This window comes from Puntigrus tetrazona, chromosome 6 (assembly GCF_018831695.1).
Source record: "Puntigrus tetrazona isolate hp1 chromosome 6, ASM1883169v1, whole genome shotgun sequence".
NCBI classification, from domain to species: Eukaryota; Metazoa; Chordata; class Actinopteri; order Cypriniformes; family Cyprinidae; genus Puntigrus; species Puntigrus tetrazona.
Genome location: NC_056704.1, coordinates 23464627 through 23470617, shown reverse-complemented (window position 1 = coordinate 23470617; position 5991 = coordinate 23464627). Strand labels below are relative to the sequence as shown.

At 33.6% G+C, this 5991-nt stretch overlaps 1 pseudogene; it reads left to right on the top strand.

The window, feature by feature from the left end:
* The window catches only part of LOC122347532, a 663620-nt pseudogene that overhangs the window by 327683 nt on the left and 329946 nt on the right, over positions 1-5991 (top strand).

The following is a 5991-nucleotide window of genomic DNA, read 5'->3' as shown; positions in this document are numbered from 1 at the left end:
TATATTATTTATTAAATATTTTACCATCATGGAGAGGCTAAAGTCACAACACACAAAACTGCTGATATCATTCAGACAGAAAGCTGAGATGATTGGAAAGTGATAAATATTTGCTGAACTCAGCAGTATCTATCATAAAGAATAATGTTGGTGTAGTGTGAAGGGTTTGAGTATGTTAAACTCCTTCTGGCAGAATATGCAGCTTTGCCCCTTGAGGGAAATTCATGCAGCCGTTCAAAGCTATAACTGGATTTATCTTAATCATGCTTTTCATGTTGCATTTCCCAATAAACATCTAGGGAATTGCAGTATCACAGCTCCATATGAAGAAATTAATCACTTGAAATAGCTGAGGGATTGTGTAATACGTATTTGTTTCATTAATAATTTTATACAGAACAGACTGGTGCCATAGCATTGTACATGCCAATTTTTAACTTGTATTTCTCACAGTCTGTTTTCAGATGATGTCGGCTCATGTAACACCATGAAATTACAGACAGTTGTGCAAACAGAAGTAACAAAATGATTGTTTAAATAAATAAATGCATTAATGCATACATGCATAAATGCAGGCTTGTGGAAACTATTGAAAAGTCCCATTAGGGAAAAAATAATAAATTAATATAACAAATAATAATAATAAAAAATGATTGAAAAAATGAATTCCTCATCTGATGTGAGTTTAAAATTAAACACATTTTGACTTAATTCTACTGTGTGTAAATATGACATTTTGTGTGTTGATAGTAGCAATGAACAGTTATTTTAAAAGGTACTTAACATTATACGTCTCTTTTAACAAATTGCTGAGGCTGGGACTTGGCAGCTTGAAATGGAACATTGGCAAGGCACTGTAACAAAAAGAGCTTGTAAAGACTGCCTGGATTGTCTGGGTAAAATAGCCAGCCTTGGGCACTGAGAGATACAGAAGAATGGCACCAGTGCTTTATAAACCATCCGTTTAGTTTGACAAATCCATCATCTGACCAAACATAAATTCCTTTTAGATTTATTTTAGTTCTTATAAAGACTGCACGGTGTTAAAACATGACCCAAGTAGATGGTGAATGTTCTTAGATTCAAAATGGAAGTTCTTGGTGACCAGTGCTGACTTGGATCCTTTAGACAGGAGCTGGCAGTGGGCGCTAATGGCTTGCAGAGGCTGAGTGCTTGCACGGAGAAGCAGCTGTCGTCTCCATGGTGATGTTGTCCAAGCCCAGGCAAGGATGTGTCCTATGGTCCCACGTTGGCGCATTGGGATCAATTATGCAGACCCCAACACCCACAGCGGCAATGCTTTGGCATGTGTCATCCATGACCTCCACGTGTGTTTAGTATCCTCTGTCTGTTCACTTTTAACAGAAAAGTTTGAAAAGGCAGACAATTTCAAACACACTTCTTCACACACTTCAGCGTTGTTAATGGAAATGTTTACCTCAAATAATTAAGTAATTGAAAAGCTGTTGTGTACTTTTCCTTATGTTGTTTCACATATACTCCCTCTTTTCATGAAACACAACAGCTGAAATTACAAGAAATATTAACATATATCTGACAACAAAAGGTAATGGTAACCACGTCTGACTAGCTCCAAAAGGGAACAAGGTAGAAGATAAAAGATTAATGCAATAAGTTCTGCTACCTAAAGTTAAAATTTGGACATCAAATACACTGAGTGTCATTGGTTGTTGCATTTTACTGATTTGGAAGACATGAAGAGTAAAGACAGAATTTCACTTTTTTGGCATGAAGTATTCCGTTCATCTCCATTAACCAACTAATCTCACACATTTCTGAATACAGTACTTAAAACCTAGGGACGCCCCTACATTTTCAAAACCCTGTTTACCCAAGGCATCACTGATGAGCAAATGATTTCTCTGTTTGCATGTGAAAGATTGCTGATTACAGCAATCAGCAGTTCTCTCTCGTCTTGAACTCCACTGATACTACAGATTCAAGGACCCTTTTCTATGGTTAAATACCACACAATCAACCTAATAGCTAATAGAATAGTTGATTAAGAGCCCTCTCGCTCTGATGGTATAATCAGAGAATTAAGGAGTAATGTGGTGTAACCTTACAAAAGAGCAAACATAATGAGTTCAGTTAACAAAATCCGTAAGACAATCTACATTTTTGAGAATCTTTATGCTGGAAATTAATTCAAAAGAAACTTTTTTTTGATCATTTTATTTCAAAACACTGTATGTACACCTGACGTGTCTGAGACTTGTGCTTTGTGCTCTGTGCTTTGATGCAACCTGTGTTGTTATAAGCGCTATATAAATAAAAATGATTGATTGATTGATTGATTGATTGAGACCAGAAATTTGCTCTGCAAATTTGCTCTGCTCTGCAACACAAGCACAACTATTTGAAAAAAAAAACATTGAACATACAGTCTTGTTGTAACTGTATAAACGTTCACAGTATTTTTCTGTTAAAAAAAGCTTCTACAATACCATAAGAAGCTTTTTTTTATCTTTGTAATGATATCCAAGAATGCTGCCTTACTGACCATGAAGCATCTTTATTCATGGCATTACAGGGAATTAATTAAATTATGAATGAATGAACAACAAAAGTAAGTTTTATATACAGTATATATATATATATACAACAAAAAAAAAAAACAAATGTAATATTTAATATTTGTTTCCCCCAAATGATGTGCACTTTTCATTTTACAACAAAGTCAACTAGTCACAGTTTCTGTACTCAGATTCAAAAACAACCTGAAAAGACTAGAAAGAGTTAAATATAGTATATAGGGTCATTGTCTTATTTTTATTTGTATTCTGTAATACTTTCATTACTCTTTCCCCTCCTTTGATTCGTTTCAATTGTCCTTCTAACTAAACTGTGTGAGATTTCATCAGATAAGGTAAGGTGATTTGGTCGCTCCATCAGTGGCTGTCTAATAACATTGAGCCACCTGTATAAGATGACCGACAATCTACAAGAGATGACTACTGCTTGTTTAATTTTCTGTTGAAAGAATAGACACAATCGTATGAATCAGTAGAAAAGAATGAGCAAATCACAAACATGATAGCAGTAATGAATGTTTATTCAAACAGGATGGGCCTACAGGGACTCTTGGTTGATTAGTGTTCATTCTTTTACTGAATAGCAGAAACTCATTTTAGCCCAGCCTACTTGATTTTTTCTATTCATTTATTTTTGTTCATTGACAATGGCTCTTCAAATAAAATGGTAAATCAAAAACAAAACAAAACAAAAAAATAAATTAAAATAAAACATAAAAAAATAAAAAAAAAAACAAGAACAATTTAAGCATGTGTACCAGGGCACAATATATTATGTAATTTTTAAAAAATAATAATAATACAAATACCCTGCAGTTAATGAATGAGTGAGGCTTTGTGGTGCATAGTACAAGGTCACTTTGAAACAATTGCTAATATCCACCTAAGATAACTAATACTGTTCTTTAAATTTTACAAATCTTACTAATTTGATCCAGCAACATTTTTTAAATGATGGATTCCTGTGATATGTATTTTTCTTATTGCACTTAAAAAAAATGCTGACAACTTTGTGAGATGCTGAGAAGAACTTAATTTAATTAAGTTAAATTAACAAAAAACAAACCAACCAACAAACAAACAAACAAAAAAAACTTAGGTCTGAATAAAAGCTTACACTCTTTTTATTATTCAGTAAAACCTAATACATTTAGTCAAAAATTACAATCATAGGACCAACAACAACAAAACCTTTCATAATAAATACACACAAACAAAAGATTTCAATAGGTAATGGCAGCAGACAAGAGCTGAAAGCGTTATGTTCCCACCTTTTCATTTCCTCATATTTCTCCTATGTCTCGTCTACATACCTGCCGTGATCACCCATCTGTTCACATAATTAGCCCTAAGCGTGATCTAATTACCATTGATAAACACATCCTCTCATTGAGAGAAGTCAGATTATAACTGCTCTGTGTGTCCTATGATAGAGTCAGAAGAACTCCACAGGGATTTGACAGTTAATGTCAAATAAGCCAACATTTGCTGCCCGTCTTATTTAATGTGACTAGTGTTGGAGTTGTGATACATACCAATAAATGATTTGAAACCTTTTACTTAATTTTTCCATTCTCTAAAGAAAGCTATGTTAAATCCAGTCTGCCAAAACAATGCGTTGTGGAATGTGCTTCTCTATGATGTAACAGTGTGGCTAAACATCTCCTCCACAAAAGAAGATCAACATGCCCGCTTCTACATCTCTACCTGTTTAGACTCACTCACTGATTTGCACATGTTGTTTTCATAATCAAAGAGATGAATGCAGGCCTACACAAATGACAAAGATGGCTCTGAAGAGTCATCACAGTGCCAAGTTGTGGAAAAGCAGTCTTTGCATTACTTTTCGTCTTATCGTAACATTAGGAAAGAGTGGTTGAGCTTTATTTTAAATAGTTGCAGACCGAGTCATTTTTGTTTCAAACAAGGCACAATTAAATATGGGATTTTCAGAAAATTTTAAAATAAAAGATGATCCTATGCCTACATCTTAAGATAAATAGGTAACAACTGTCATTGACCTATTTATCTTCATTAATATAGTAAGTAAATAATATATGCATGCAGAACAGATCCAGATGTATAACATCCAGTCTTATTCCATGTTCTTTTTTAAATATACAGTATGTATATCCCCTTTCACTCTATAATATTGTATGTGACATTACAGAATCAAAAAGAGCTGTAAACAGAGTGACATTTGACAGTGATTATGAGAATAAGTATGTCTCACCGTTGTAGTTTTCACTCTGCCGCTGGGCTGTGTACAAGTCCAGCCTGATTTATTTACTAACAGGTCACAGCCTTCATCCTCTAGACAGGGCACCATGTCACACCACTGCTTGGTCTTCACGATACGAGCTGTGGAACAAGACCAGAGAAAAGGTTAAAATGATATGATCTGGAAGGCTAGTAGAAACACTGAATATACACACACATAATGTAGCCCCCCCCAAAAAAATTAATATTTATGCAATTAAGAATGTATCAATTAAGAAAATATATTTCATAACATAAAGTTTTTTAGGATGGAAATGATAATCAACAATCTATACTGTTCAAATTTAAGATAAGCAGTATAATGCAACTTTCTGCTTGATAAACAAACACATACATAATTATGTGACAAACAAACTATTGTAACTGCTAACTGGCACCACACATCGATTAAAAATCACCACCAAATTACACTAAACCAAATACAATGGCACTATAGCTAAACCTTTTAGACTGAATGCACTACTTTCTTTTGATACCATTTATAGTTAGAGTTAGCTACAAGCATGTGTCAGAAGATTTCACTTTTCACCCCATCAGAGCTGTCCCCGCCTGTCAAGTATAAAAGAGGTTACTGTAACACACTGAACTAGTGTTGTGTATGACATAACATGATTTCTACTCTTAAAAGAAAGACATTACCCTATGGAAGCATTTTACATAATCGCAAAATTAACAGTTTAGCATTCAAAAGCACTGAAATTAGATTAAAAATGAAAAATAAATAAATAAATAAATAAAGGTTTGTCAGATTTCTCACACAGATGTATGTTCATTATGGATGCCCACTTTTATATAAAAGTAGGTCAGTTTAACATACCTGCATTAGCATTAGTCCCTTGGGAGAGACAGTAACAGTTTCTATATATACTAATTTACATTACAATAGCTATTGCTTTTAAAACTTTACACGCTGATTATATTATGTAAAAAAATATGTTATGTAAGTGCAATATATTAAAACATATGCAAACGTTTTGCATTGTTTAAACTCTAACTGTTACAGTGACCATGTGTCATATATTGTAGATCCCACAATAAGCAAAACCTGTCAGGTTACAGTTTTAGAAAAAGAAAGAAATGTTGCAAAAATATGAAGAAGAAAAATGTGCAATAACAATTATATAATATGTAGAGCCATGTATGATATTTTACCAAC